At 58.1% G+C, this 15142-nt stretch overlaps 1 long non-coding RNA gene across 2 annotated transcripts; it reads left to right on the top strand.

Moving 5' to 3' along the window:
• Window positions 1–163: 163 nt before the first annotated feature.
• LOC130682617 (uncharacterized) lies at window positions 164–14747 on the top strand. 2 transcript variants are annotated; one of them, XR_008995901.1, is made up of 5 exons: window positions 164–432; window positions 764–9136; window positions 9895–10043; window positions 11979–12156; window positions 12710–14747. It is a non-coding gene; the product is annotated as an uncharacterized LOC130682617 (long non-coding RNA). The 2 variants fall into 2 exon arrangements; XR_008995900.1 differs by lacking the exon at window positions 164–432 and having other exon boundaries at window positions 611–9136; window positions 14386–14747.
• Window positions 14748–15142: the final 395 nt, after the last annotated feature.

Here is a 15142-nt window from a genome sequence, read left to right as displayed (position 1 = left end):
GGGAGCTGAGGGGGGAGGGGGGAGCTGAGGGGGGAGGGGGGAGCTGGTGGTGGGGAGAGGGCGTGAGTCGGAAGGAAAGGAGTTGAGCTGGGAGGTCTTCGGCCCCATCCCAGCCCTCTAGGGTTGTCGGCCCCTCTGGGAAGGGCCGTGGTGTCTCCCCCGCGTGCCTCTCTGACGCAGCTCCCTGACACGAAGGACCCCCGGGCAGTGGGGAAAGGTCTGCAGCCTGCCTGCCCGTGCTCCCGGAACCCTCAGCCCCCTCTGCGTCTCTCCTGGCTGGGTCCCTGGGCCTCTGCCATTCTGTGCGGAAGGCCGGTGGCAGGGAGCCTTGCGCAGGGCAATTGGAAACCTTTACTCTGGGATTCATCACTGGGTCGCCCAGTGTCCAGGCTTCTAAGGACCATCCACACCATCTGGTCAGTTCTAACACAGGTGGGCAAAGTGAGGCCCAGAGGGGAGCAGGGACCCAGAATGAGGATAAAACCTGATCTGACTCCCAGCAGTGCCTCTGAAAGGCAGGGACCAAGCAGGATGGGCCCCATCACACAGGAGCAGTGTGGGGGAAGGGGGGAAGGAAGACCTCAGAGGTCTCCATGGAAGGCAGGGGTGCTTGGATCTGCAGGGGACCTTCCAGGCCAGGGCCACCTTGTACAGTGAGGAAAGGGGCAGGGGCAGTGCACAGCCCCAGCCCCCCATGTACTCAGCAAACCTGCCTGGGACTGCAGCTGCCCAGAGGGGGCACCTCTTTCCAATTTGCCCACAGACCCTGTTGGAAAAACCCTGCAGCCCTGATTTGAGTCTGCTGCACAGTTCTGAGGCGGCTCCCTGGCCAGGCAGGGCCGTGGCCGCAGCTCCGACTGTCGGAGGGCCCCTCTGCCGGGGGAGGGCAGGAGAGGGCCCTGGCACCCAGGGCACTGGCCTGGCCCTGGGCTGCCTTTCTCCCTCCTCCTCCGTGACCTGGGAGCCAAGACGGGGCTGCTGTTTCCAGAGGCTGGTTCAGGCCCTGGGGCCGTCCCCCCAAGCCCATCCCCTTGAGCCCCGGAGCACTGCCCACCCCCTTCCTCTCAGGGTGCCATGAGCTACGGCTGAGAGAGGTGACTGACCATCTTCTGTGTGCCAGGCCTAGACCCCCTGCTCCTCTACCCTCCTGTCCTTCCCCTCCTCCATTATGAGGCTCAGATCCTCCTTGGCCACCTGAAATTGACCGAAGGCTAGGGAATGAAGCTTTCTGTTTGGTGTCTCCTTTCTTTCAGGGGCTCAAAGCACTTTTATAAGCATTAACCTCCTTTATCCACCCAGCCGTTGTCCTGTTTGTTCCTTGTATTTTACTATTAGCTGAGGTGTTGTGTCTAACCCTCAGGCATCCAGCAAGGGGACATTCCCCAAGCCAGAGGTGGGGCGGGCAGAGCGCGACTCCCATGCCTACGTGCCTGGGACCCCGGAGCCAGGTCCCACCCCTGGCCAGTGCCCAGCTCTTCTTCTCCTGTGCCTGCCTTTGGCCAGGTCTTTGCCCCCAGCACCCACTGCAGTAAGCAGGGAAGGTGTCCCTGGGAGGCCACTATGAGCTGGGAGGTGGTGGACCCAGAGGCAGCAGGGTGGGGGTGGGGGTTGCCGCACATAAACGAGGAAGCAGGCCATGTGGGCTTTGCCACCTGGCTGTGTGACCTTGGGCCAGTAACTTTGCCTCCAAGCCTGACTTTATTGAGAAATATGATGGGGATGATAAGACTCTCATGAATACAAAATCAGAGGTCGTGAAAGTGATCTGTAAACACCGAAGCTGTGTGCAAATGTCTAGGGTGTTGCACCGTCTCCCTACCCCTAGAATGGGGGTTGGACAAGATGACCCCGTGGGAGCATCGGCCCAGCATTCTCACTCAGGTTCTAAGATGAAAGGAGCGCATCCCCTCCTCCCGACCCAGCTCTGAGCCTGAGCCCCTTGGCCCAAGTGACCAGAGTGGGGGGTGGACTTGGCCGGGGGCATATGGGTCAGAAATCAGCCTCAGTTGTCCCCGGATAGGTCGCCTGACCCAAAGGGGCTCCTTCCACCGCCTCACACCACAGGCAGCTATGTCATTCATGACCACTAGGACACAGGCAAGCCTCCAGAGCTTGTCCACATGGGACGAGGGTGATGTCAGCCCCGCCAGTGCCCAGCGGCTGCAGGGCCGCCCTGCTAGGCTGGATAATCTGCTGGTGTGGTGCTGCCTGCCCAGAGGAAGGGATGCCTTTTCTGTGCACAAGGGTCTGCTTGCCAAGCCTTACCCCCATGGGTGCTGAGCCTTGTGGGGAGGGGCGCTTTATCCTAATTCACACAAAGGAGTTTAGGTGCAGGCCTTTCCAGAGCAGGCCACGGACGGGCAGCCCAGTTGGGCAGGAGATGCCCAGCCACCCCTCTCCACAGTGGGCTACCTTGCCCCCTCTGCCCCTGGCTCCAGAGCCACCCCAGAGCAATGGAAAACATTTCAACATCTCCTCCCCAACAGGTCATTATAATGAAAAACATACTGGCTCCCCAATCCCTTGCCCACATATCCTAACTCCCAAAAGCTCTGAAAGCTCGAAGTGTTTTTTGTAATGTATTTGGCAACCACACCTGGCCTGATCAAACATCAGGCTGCCTATGGTCTTCAGGTTTCCCACTTTGGGTGAGTATTCATATTATTGAGAAGTATTAATGTGTTTGATCCAGACCTCACCGGGTTGTATATGATATGGGAATGTGCATAGTATTACCTTTCTAAAACCACAGAGTCATATAAACTCTGAAAGACAAATGGCCAAAGTTTTCAGATAAGAAATTCTAGATCTGTAGTAACCAGCACTCAGTATAGGCCTTGTAATGTCCCAGACACCGTGCTTAAGCACTTCACAAGTATTGACTCGTGTCATCCAGCAAGTCAACGTATTTCCATTTTATAGATGCAATGGAAGCCTGGGAGGTTCAGTAACCTTGCCAAAGTCGCATAGTTGACTAAGGGGTGGGGCCAGGGTTTGAATCATACTGTGAGCACTACACTGTATAGGTGGGGAGACTGAGGCCCAGAGGCGAAAGGAGGCAGCTCAGGGTCCATCAGTGAGTCCGCAGGGAGCCGAGCCTGGGTCCTGGAGTCCCCCAGGAGCTGCCCAGGAGCTCTCAGCTCAGGCTGAGTTTGTCCAACCCATCAGGAGGAGTTTAAAAATAGGATAAGTTCCCGTGGAAAGTTTTCAGATTTCACTGAATTAAAACCAGCTGACCCTGTGCACACAGCCCCACTCCCCAGCAGGCGAGGGGCTGGGCTGTGCGCTGAGGTCCCCATGCCTGTTCCCAGCCTACCCCTAGGGAGGGAAACTGCCTTGGGGACTCAGAGAGGCCAGTGACCAGGACAAGGGACAGGATGGGCTCCAGCTGACGGGAAGGAATGGGAGACCCCCTTCTCTGCTGGGAGAGAAGTGTCTCCAACACTCACTGGCTCCATCTGTCCTCCAGTTTCTGAAGACGGACAGAGGACTCAGAGCATTCCCTCATGCCTGCATGTTCCGGTAGTTTCTGTTTTTACACTGACCTGTTCTACCGCAACTTCACTCCTCTGTTTGTCCTTTCGTGGTCATACAGCGGGCGTACAGAACCTCCCTGATGAGGAAGGCTGGCCACATGAAACACTAGGGCACAATCCTGCTCTTGGAAAGCTGCAGTCACACAGAACAGGCACTGCAGCAGGGCAGGGGGTTTGTACTGGGGACACAGGAGCAACCCTGGGCTGGTCCGGGAGGGGAGGAGCAGGAGGGAGGAGGACCAAGGGCCCTTCCGGGCCGGGGACAGGCTCATTCCCCTAGCAGGCTGATGTGCAGAGAGGGATCGTGGTGAGGAAGCAGGTGGAGGTGGGCACGTGCCCTGTGAAAGGGCCTCCTGGCTCCACTGAGCTGATCCTAAGGATGCTGGGTGGGCAGGAGAGGATTTCATGTCTTCCTGGATCCAGGCTGGTCCGGGAAGACTCCACTCTTGCCAGGGGCCACGTGGAAGTTACCTGAGCAATTTCCACATCAGTCTTCTCTGGGTCAGGTCCTGCTCCTGTCACCTGTGTAGACCGGTCCCTGGCGCAGAGCCGAGCACTTTGGTAAGAGGTGGCTGAGCCAAGCTGCCCTAGGTGCTGCCACAATCTCCCCTGTCCTAAAAGTCCGTCAGCTGCTCCTAGAAAGATGAGACCCTCAGGGAAATCTGAGCCTGAACTGGGCTCAGATCTTATATGATATTAAGAAATTATTATTAACTTTATCAACAAGTATGACTCTGTGTTGTGGTTATATAAAACCAACAAACTCAATCTATTGGAGAGAAAAACTTAAGTATTTATGCGTAAAAGATATATGACGTATGACGTCTGTGATTGTTTTAACGCACACACACACAGGGCCCTCCTGCCCCCTCAGTCCTTGCACTGCCTGCTCCGCCCCGGCCCATCCCAGGCCTGCATTTGGCAGGAAGGGACAATTAGCCTAGTCAGGCCAATAAGAGGACACTCGGCCTGCCTGTGGGCTTGGTGCTTTGGAGGCTGCTGAGGTGAGCGGCCAGGCCCCAGCCCCGGCGCCCACAGTGAAGCAGAGAGTGGCGTCCAGTGATGGGGCCCCCGTGGTTGCCATGCTCTCTGAGAGCAGATCTTGAGCAGTGGTCCTGGCTGGATACAGAGCCCTGGGTTGATGGCTTCCAGAGCAGTCCACGGGCTGGTCACTGGTGCCGGCCATCACTGTCTGGCTGTTGGGAGAGGCCTCAGGTTGTCTGAGGGCCTACTGAGGCACATCTCTGCCCTCTGTGTCACCCGGGCTTGGCCTGTGAACTGGCCCAGAGTGCGCCTCACTTGGCCCATTGTGGGGACGGCAGCGATAACCTGCACACCTTGCTCCTCCCAGCTTTCAGAGCCAGGGGCTATCGCTGGGCAGCCGGACAGCGTGGCAATGTGGAGAAATACTACCCACTGCCAACAGCAGCCCTGGTTAATTACCATGGCAGGAGGGAGAGCAAGGCGAGTCTCCAGGCCTGAGGGCGGCAGACCTACCCCGTGGGGCCCGGCAGCCAGCCCTGGCCGGGTAATCGGGGCGGCATTCCTGCTGATTCCTGCTGATCTCTCCCATCTCCACCCAGAGGCTTAATGAAGAAAACAGCTTTTCCGAGCCTCCTGAGCTGCCACACACAGCCTGGGCAGGCCCCCCAGGGCCACGAAGCCCCAGCGGCTTGACTTTCCCAGGCCCCTCCCACCGGAGCAGGGCCCAGGGGGCTGCTCCACAGTCACGCAGAGTCAGCCTGGGAGGCCGCCTGGAGCCGGGGCCTCCTGCCAGGAGGGTGAGCCAGGGGCAGCTGGGCTCGGAAGCCCTCCTCTGAGCCTGTGCTTGGGGCTCCCTGCCATCGTCCCCACTTCCTAGTCACCCTCAGGCCTGGCAGTCCAGCTCAGGGTCCTGCCTGCCTCCACTCTGGGGCCCCAAAGAGCCATTTAGCGGAGGCCCAACTCCTGACGATGGAGTAGCAAAGGGCAGGCTGATGAGAGAAGTGGGAGAGGCCAGGGGCAGAGAGGCACTGCCAGGGGCTCCGGCTGTGGAATGAACTCCAGGAGTGCAGGGAAGCTCTCCCCACCCACGCCGGGAGTGCCAGGCCGAGTGGGCAGGCAGGCAGCTGTGACCCCCTAGGAGTGACTCGTGATGACCAGCATTGCCTTTGGGGAGAGTTTCCAGGGGGTCTGGAGGCTCTGCAGCTGGGCCAGCCTGCAGAATAGTCACGCCTGCTCCAAATGAGCTCCAGGAGCCCAGGTCAAGGGCAGAGCGGCCCTGCTGGTTCCCTCCCAGGCTCTGGGAGACCACCCACATGGGCTCTATCAGCGCAGATTGTTCTCCGGCTCTCTGGCTGTGCACACAAAACCCAACAATCTCCAAGTTGCTCTGGCCGTCTTTTCTGGAACTGCCTCGTCCCAACAGCTGGCCTGAGAAGACACTGGACCACAGGGAGGGACGCAGGAGGTTAAGTAGAGCAGAGTAAGGTGGCACAGGGCTGAGAGGCTCCTGCCGGGCTAGCCTTTGACCTTGAGGACACCACTTTCTGAGAGGAGCCCCAGCCTGAACTCGGGTGGGGGCTGCCACCTAGCACTTGCTCTGCCCTTGATTTCTTTCCAAAACCGCCCCCTTCCCAGGTCCTGGGCTCGGTCCCAGGGGAACTGTCTGCTGCTGCTCACACATGTTCCATGAACCTTGGCTCATGCTGGCCTCCACATGGGAGTCCCTTCACGTGGCCCAGCCCCCCTGCAGCCGCTCCTCTGCACACTCAGCAGATCTTTCTGGAATGTGGGTCCTTCTCCCTCGGGGCTGCACTGTTGGCGTGGTCTGGTCAGGACACGGGCCTACAGTCTGACTGTTCCAGATTCAAATCCCAGCTCTGCCACTTCCCACCTGGGTGACCTTGGTCAAGAGACAGAAGCTTAGTTGCTTCATCTATAAAATGGGAATCATGGCCACTTCACAGGTTGTTTTTTTAACAGGGATTAAATGAGACATGTGTGACATGTTTTGTGTGGGCCTTGGTTCACAGTAACGCTGGTAAATACAGTGATTGTGGCCACATTGTGGTGGTGGTGGCCATTGCTCCTGTCATTATCCCTGCAAAGAGTGCCGGTTCCCTGAGGACAGGAACCCTGGCTTTTTGTCTCTGTATTCCCTCCCTGCCTGCCCAACCCTGCAGGGTGAGTGTGACTGGCGCAGAGTGGAGGCCTGTTCAAATCTGGATCAAGTGGAAGGCAGTGGGGTCCCCTGGGGAAGGCAGGAGGGCCATGGCGTTTCCCGGCAGTGCGTGGATAGAACCCAGTGGCTCTGTGTTGCTCTGAGCTGCAACCCCAGCTGCAGCCTGATGGCCAAGCTCCCTCTGCAGAGCCTGGGCTCAGTCAGGGCCCCGCCTGCCAGGAGTGCTGCTGCCCTCAGGGTGGAAATGGACATGACCTGTGGGTCCTGGACACTTTGCTTCTCTGAGAGGTGGCACCCTGGCTCCTTCCTATGCAACAAACATTCCTCGACACTAACTGCATGCCAAGCCTATTGCTAACTGGGGCCTGAGGCAAGTCCCATACCTTTCTGAGTCTTGGGTCTGTCATCTGTCAACTAAGCACTCTATAAATTCCTGGCTTCAAAGAGTTTTTGGAACATTAAATGAGATAATAAAACACAGAGCCTGGGATGGGGGGAAGGGTAGTTTCAGCAGACACGAGCTTCCCCATCCCCACCCACCAGCCCTGGCAGCCCCTGTCCTCAACTGGTTGGTAGCAAAGGATCCTGGGGAGAGCCATGCCCTGGTCTGAGGAAGGGGAGGTCCTTCCAAGCTCAGGCTGCTGTCTTCCTGCCCTTGTGGACAGTGGCTCAGGTCACCTTGGTCCTGTGCTTTGTCACCTGGGGCCCAGGAGGTCCATCCCTGGGGACGAGGGGGAGACCTGCCCTTCCCCCCTCACCTCAGAGGCCCAGCCCCTGACCAGTGTCTGATTCCTACATTTAGAAGGCCCTGTCCAAGCCTATGCTGACCAAAGACTGGCTAGAGGTACTAGAAAAACCCCTTCAGCCCCCAGATCACCTTGGCCCTGGGCCAGGCCTGGGGATACCTTCCCTGGCCAGTCCACCACCCAGCTGCCCTCTGTGAACCTTCAAATGAACAGTCGGTGCAGGCACCATTTCCCCCAGGACCAGCTGCATGTTTGAGCAGTAGTCTCTTCTGGTTTATCTGGAGGAAGGAAGATGACGTCACGAGGTAAACCACACAGCCTGAAACCACGAGGCCGGGTACCCCGGTGATATTCGCTTTTCAGCGAGTCACTCGTGCACAGAGGGACACATTGCCTGGGCCTTTCTGGTCAGAGAGTGGCTGGGAAGACAGAGGGAGATTTTCAAACACAGAACCACAAGAAAAGAGAGGGCCCCAGAAAAGATGAACGTCAGAGGCCAGGCAGGGTGGCTTCCGGGTGCTGTGGGACAGTCAAGTGGACTTTGTGGCCACTCACGAGGTGCTTGGTACCTGAGGTTCTGATGATTGTATTTACCATGGTAGGCGTAATGGGTGATAATAATATCGATGATAGGTACCACTTATGTGGGCACATTACCCAGTTAGCTCCTCAACAGCAACCCCCTGAGATCAGAACCCAAGAGGTTGGCATGATCCTGTGGACACAGAGGGGAGATGAGGCTGGTGGACCTCTGCTCTGTGCTCTCAACCTTGCAACTACAAAGCTGACTTGCCAGCAGGCTGGGTGTCTGCCTGCCCTGAGGCCTGGAGTTAAGCCCTAACCCCCAGCTGCTAACTGTGACCTGGAGGAAGCCCCTTACCCTCTGCATGCCTCTGTTTTTTCCTCTGCCCAGTGTCCTGCCTTGCAGCTAAGAGATTTCCTAAGATGAACCCTATCCTTCAGTCTCATTTCATTACTTTGTCTATGCTCTGAGCAGGTTTTTCTGGGGAAATTGGCTCTAAAGAGTAGGCTGGGGCACTGGTTCTGGTGGGCTAGTGGGAGGGGCTGGAGGGGGATGCCCTTCGTGTGGACAGCTTGAATGCGGAGAGCTGTGTGGGGAGATCCAGAGAAGCCTCACTTTCTCAGGAAACCAGAGCTGCATGAGTTGGGGGTGGCAGGCGCCTAAGGGAAGTTCCCTGTATGTCTGGGTGTGTATGAGTGAGAGTGTAAGGGTAGGCGTGATGCCCACCAGGGTAGGTAGTGTCCCTGATCCTGCAGCCAAGACGGTCCATGCACACGTGCTGCCCAGACCCCAGGCCCTCCACCTCAGGGCGGGCCATAGCTCTGGCTCTGACATGCTCTGAGGGCCTATAGGGACTGCTGTCTCAGACAGGGGACCGACAAGAGGACGCCACACAGGGAGTTGGCCCAGCTCCTCTTCAGGGGCCTCCTGATGCCCAGCGTTCCTCCACTGGAGTCACAGCTGCCTGGGCTGAGGCCCATCCTCATCAGTTCTTTTCCTGATAACGCAGGTACCCTGTGGGAGAGGCAGCACCTTGCGTCAGTGCAAGTGGATATAGACTTCCAGCACAAGCCTCTCATTATAAGATGAGAAAACTGAGACCATACTGGGGACAAGATCTGCCCGCGGTCACATATTAGCTGACGGACATGCAGGAGCAGGAACCCAGGTAGCCTCTCGCACGCGGGGGGTTTTCCTTCCTCTGTTGCTGCTGTTATCCTAATATGAATTACCTACCAGATCCTTTCCAAGAGGGTGAGCTGAAGGTTGAGGAGCACTGCTGTGTGGGTGCAGAGCTGTGGGAGGGCCGCCGGGGCCAGGGCCAGGGGAGGCCCTAAAGAGATGTTGCCTCTTTTGCCACTTTCCAGTGCCAACTCAGCACCTTATGTGGGAGGATTAGTCATAAGCAACTGTTTGACCCCAAAAGTTGTAGTTCACTGGGTTGTTCACAGTGATGCTTTTCTGAGTCATGGCCCAGGAAGACACAAAGCTTTGAAGGACCAGCTGGAGGTCCCGTGGCCCCTCCAGCTGCTCTGGGGCTCTCTTGTCTGGAAGTCTCTTGCCTAATGGCTGGCACTTTGAGTAAAGAGCGCAGTGGGCAGGGGGCAGGGCGGGCTGAGAAGCAGGCCGCTGAGGTCCAGCCCTGCACATGCCCTGGAGGTTCTCAGAGTCAGTTCTTCCCTGGGTCAGTTTCCTTGTTCATAAAATGGAAGGTCAGACCACATGGTCTCTGAGTTTCTTCGAAGCTGGGTTCTGCCCTGGCTGTTCTCAGGGAGGACGGGGTGGTTCGGGCTGGGCCATACCACACTCCAGGCCACAAGAACCGCTAGAGCTTGGAGCCGCTCCACTGACTTCTCGTGCCCTACAGGTCTCTCCGGGCCTGGCTCCCCAGCCCTTGGAGTCACCTTCTGCTTTGTGCTCTATCAGAAGGGAGGGCCACAGCGTGTCTAAGCTGGAAGGCCTCCCAAATCCCCAGCCAAGCCCACTGATGGGTCCCAAATGAGCGGAGGGAGGCCACGAGAAGGGAGCTCCCACCTCATCAGCAGGCCCGGAGGAGCCTGTTGGGAGGCCCCCAGGTGAGGCCTGCTCAGCCCCACCTCCACCTAAACCCTGGCAGTTCCGACTGCCTGGTGCCGTCACCTGTCACCCCTCTTCCTCCTCTGTCCCAGGCCTTTTCACTCACACTTTCTCCGAGGCTGCAGAGCCCAGGAAGAAGGCGGCTGCCAGCCAAGCGCCTGTGCGGCCTAGGGTGAGTCTTTGCTCCCACTGGGCCTTCGTCCCGGGCTGCAAGATGGGGCGCTGTGACACCTTCCTGCAGGCTTGGTGCGAGGAGTCAGTACGTAGGTACTGGCGCGTAATGAGTGCGCGGTAAATGCTTTCCTTCCTTCCCTCCCTCCTTCCTTCCCTCCCTCCCTCCCTCCCTCCTTCCTTCCCTCCCTCCTCCCTCCTTCCTTCCCTCCCTCCCTCCCTCCCTCCCTCCTCCCTCCTTCCTTCTCTCCTTCCTTCCCTCCTCCCTCCCTCCTTCCTTCCTTCCCTCCCTCCTCCCTCCTTCCTTCCCTCCCTCCCTCCCTCCCTCCCTCCTCCCTCCTTCCTTCCCTCCCTCCCTCCCTCCTTCCTTCCTTCCCTCCCTCCTCCCTCCTTCCTTCCCTCCCTCCCTCCCTCCCTCCCTCCTCCTTCCTTCCCTCCCTCCTTCCTTCCCTCCCTCCCTCCCTCCTTCCTTCCTTCCCTCCCTCCTCCCTCCTTCCTTCCCTCCCTCCCTCCCTCCCTCCCTCCTCCCTCCTTCCTTCCCTCCTCCCTCCTCCCTCCTTCCTTCCCTCCCTCCCTCCCTCCCTCCTTCCTTCCCTCCCTCCCTCCCTCCCTCCCTCCTTCCTTCCTTCCCTCCCTCCCTCCTCCCTCCTTCCTTCCCTCCTTCCCTCCCTCCCTCCCTCCCTCCCTCCCTCCTTCCTTCCCTCCCTCCCTCCTCCCTCCTTCCTTCCCTCCTTCCTTCCCTCCTCCCTCCCTCCCTCCTTCCTTCCCTCCCTCCCTCCTCCCTCCTTCCCTCCTCCCTCCTTCCCTCTTCCCTCCTTCCTTCCCTACCTCCCTCCCTCCCTCCCTCCTCCCTCCTTCCTTCCCTCCCTCCCTCCCTCCTTCCTTCCCTCCCTCCCTCCCTCCTTCCTTCCCTCCCTCCCTCCCTCCCTCCTTCCTTCCCTCCCTCCCTCCCTCCCTCCCTCCTTCCTTCCTTCCCTCCCTCCCTCCTTCCTTCCCTCCCTCCCTCCTCCCTCCTTCCTTCCCTCCTTCCTTCCCTCCCTCCCTCCCTCCTTCCTTCCCTCCCTCCCTCCTCCCTCCTTCCTTCCCTCCTCCCTCCCTCCCTCCCTCCTTCCTTCCCTCCCTCCCTCCTCCCTCCTTCCTTCCCTCCTTCCCTCCCTCCCTCCCTCCTTCCTTCCCTCCTTCCCTCCCTCCCTCCCTCCTTCCTTCCCTCCCTCTCTCCTCCCTCCCTCCCTCCTTCCTTCCCTCCTCCCTCCTCCCTCCTTCCTTCCCTCCTTCCTTCCCTCCCTCCCTCCTCCCTCCTTCCTTCCCTCCTTCCTTCCCTCCCTCCTCCCTCCTTCCTTCCCTCCTTCCTTCCCTCCCTCCCTCCCTCCTTCCTTCCTCCCTTCTTCCCTTCCTCCAAAATTTGAAATGACTCATGGTGGAAAACACAGATACAATAGGCCTTTAAAGTAAGGTTTTTTTAAACAACAAGCCTGGGATTGAGGAGGCAAGAGCTGTCCCAGAAGGTTGGGCCGAGCGGGCTGTTATCTGACATAAGTTCCGGACACTCTTGGCCAAAAGGTGATGCTGTTGGTATCAAGCTCTCCTTTTTTGATAAGAGGAAGCATATCACTTCTCAGGAGAATAGAAGAATTTGCTAAGTCAACCTTTATAAATGACATTAAGCTCTGCAACCAGGAGAAACCCCCTTGTCCCCCACCGTTTGAGTGAGCCCCTGAGAACCTTGGGGGTGCCTCCTTCTCCATCCCGCTGCCCACCTCTAGGACCCGAGGAGGCCTGGGGACCGGGAACCAGAGCTGCTGCTCCAAAGCAAAGCCCTCAGTGGTCCCGCAGAGCTGGAGCTGGCGGCTCCTGGGGAAAAGCCAAGCTACTGAGACGTGAAGGGCCTTCCCTCTGATGTGGAGTGAGCCCCCTCCCAGGGGTTCCTTCCCAGCAGCCCAAGTAAGTCCCCCCGGGAGGGGGCCTGGGAGTGGTCACTGAGGAATCCCACAGCTGCCCACACACTTCCCCTTCTCTCAAATGCCAGAAGGATTCCTCTGGCAGGCAAGGGGAAAGGTGAGAAAGGCGCTCTGTACTGTCACTGGAAGGGTTATGGAACCCAGTGGGAAAAGGCCTCATTCCATCTCCTCCAGGACTCCTGAAGGCGGGCATGGTCCAGGTGTGGCCAGGGACCATCTCCACAGACTTTACCACCAGGAAATGGGGCCTTACGCCTCCCACTCTCCCGTCTCTCCCTCCTCTTCCCCCACCACAGCCCGTGCAAACGCTCTCCACAAGGAGATGGGAATCTTTTTCCTGTTCTGTGAGGTTCTGCCTCACTTGCAAAAGAGCCCCCAACTTCATCCACCTTTTAGCTCGGGGTTCCACCTGAGCGCCCCCCTTAGTCTCCTTCCTAATCCAGCTCCCAGGGTGCTTTCCCACAGCCAGCCGGCTTGTCCCCAGCCGGGCCCTCTTGCGCCAGGAGGACTCCCCCCGCTTGCGCTCCTCACTGCAGAGAGCAGGCAGAGGAGCCCACGGCGGAGTGCGCGGTCCCTCCTGGGGCCACCGTGCACTGGCGCCCGGGGCTGCAGCTGCCCCCGAGCACTCCGTCCCTGTTCATCCGAGTCAGCAGGAGGAAGCAGAGAAGGTGGCCTGGCAGCCGGCCTGGCAGCCTTCCCTGCTGGCTGTGGACACGTCTTTGGTGGCGGGAGGTAACCATCCAGGACGTGATGATTCGCCCACATCGAGGTGTACCCGTACATCGGTCACGAGAACAGTTTGCCCAGAGGGGTTTTTGAGGGCTGATGGCAGACGTGAGTGTGAGGGAAGTCCCAGCCGGTCCTTGGACCCATCATATAAAGCTGGCATCATGAGCGGTACAGGAGGGGAGTAAGGGGTTGGGTTGGGCCGGCTTTGGATTTGGACTTGGGGCTAGTTAGGTGGGCGGTGGGTGGAGTTGCCAGGCCCTTTTCTCCAGCCCCACTCAGTGCTTATCGCCTCATACCCGGACCTTGCCAATCCCTTCCTCAGGGGCCTCCCTGCCCAAGCCTCGCCCTCTAACTGATCCCCCGACCTTTGCGGGACTGCTTCCTGAAGGACCCTTAGACTGTGCTCTTTGAGCTGATCAAGGGTCACCTCTCCCTGGCTCTTAAATCTTCAGCGGCTCCCTATTACCTGTGGGAACTGAAGACTCCAGGCCTCGCAGTGGCCTCAGTCACCCTGCTCCCCAGTCCCTAAGAGAACCCCCTGTCTCAACCAAAGGCCCTGGGCTCCTCTGGCTCTGGGCCCCACCTTCCCCTGGAATCCTCCTCCTTTCCCCCCCTCAAGGCACAGCCCAAGTCCCGCCTCTCCAGGAGGCTTGGCCTGACTACCCTATCACAGTGGAGAATGGTTGTGTCCGGAAGCGGGACCCTCTTCTTCCTGCTCAGCCTTCCTTGTGTGCAGTGCAAACCGCAGCCTAAGGCACCCTCCTCCTCCAGGCCCTCTGCACTCTTGGCATTCATTTATTGGGGAAAGAGCCCAGTTTTGGAGCAAGACAGGCCTGGGTTAAATTTCCGGCTCAGCTCCAGTCCCATTAACTAGTTGCAAGTCACTTAACCTTTCTGAGCTTCCATCTTCCACTCAATAAATGGGACAAGGCCTGCCCTGTGGGACCCTTGAGAGTACAGGATGCTGAATAGCATCTGTTATTTTGGCCTTCCCAGTGTCCATTCCTCTTTCTTTTGATGATATCATCTGGGTTTGCTGGTGGGTATGGGAGACCAGGTAGGGCTGACCTTACTTTCTGTTTCTAGTGTGAGTGTATGACCCAGGCCTGGCCATTGAGAACATTCCCTTGCCCTGGCCACGGACATAGGTGCCCAGAGATGGATATGAGACTCAAATCAGGCTAGTGGGAATTACACTTGGGACTTGGGGTTACTAAGACTTTCTTTCCATCATAGTTAATTGGCTGGGAGTACTGTGTTCCCCCAAAAGATATGTTCAAGCTCTAACTCCCGTTGAATGTAATCTCATTTGGAAATACCGTCTTTGGAGTTGTAGTCAAGTGAAGAGAAAGCCACACTGAATTAGGGTGGACCCTGATCCAGTGACTAGCATCCTTGTACAAAGAGGAAAACAGGACATGGAGACACACCGGGGCAAGGCCATATGGCAACAGAGGCAGAGACGGGAGTGATGTGTCTGCAGGACAAGGAACCCAGGATTGCCAGGAGCCGCCAGAAGCTAGGAGAGAGGCGTGGGACCCAGAGCCTCCGGAGGCGAGCAGCACTGTCGAGGCTGAGATTTCAGACTGCTGGCCTCCGCAGCTATAAGAGAATAAATAGCCTTCTGTGTGCAGCCACCCAAGTCTGTGGCGATTTGTTAGGGCAGCTGCAGGAAACGTCTGTAGCCACCTGATGGAGAGAGTGCCTGAGGCCAGCACTGTGGAAATCAGGGCTGACTCCCCGGATTCCTGGCACCATGACAACGCCTGGATCCAGCAGTGGCTGAACCAAGAGGTCTACCGGACTTCTCAGTCACATCAGCCAATATACTCTGTATTTTACTAACGCCGTTTCAGCTGAGTTTCTGTCTCTTTCAACTGAGAGAGGCCTGACTATACAGAGATGGTGAGCGTGCACGTGTAGCATGGGCCTGACTGATGGGAAGCCCTGTGCCGTTACTGTCACCCCAGCTGTTTCTATTCCCAACTAGACTGAACACCCCCAGAGCAGGAGCCACTCTTCTGTCTGTGGCACAGGCTGGGATCCCTGGATGCAGACTCTGAGAGAGCATGTAGGGCAGTGGTCTTGGGATCAAGTCCCGTGGACAAGGGGAGCAAGGAAGCGAGATGGGGAGCTGAGAAGGATGGCCGGCGGCAGCCTCAGTGTCCCGTGGCAGTCTGGGAACTGGAACCGCTCTCCAGAGCCATTCTGCTCTCAGCCTTTTTACTCTTGGGTCCCTA

This window comes from Manis pentadactyla, chromosome 2, assembly GCF_030020395.1.
Source record: "Manis pentadactyla isolate mManPen7 chromosome 2, mManPen7.hap1, whole genome shotgun sequence".
Lineage (NCBI taxonomy): Eukaryota > Metazoa > Chordata > Mammalia > Pholidota > Manidae > Manis > Manis pentadactyla.
This window is presented reverse-complemented; position numbering and strand designations above follow the sequence as displayed.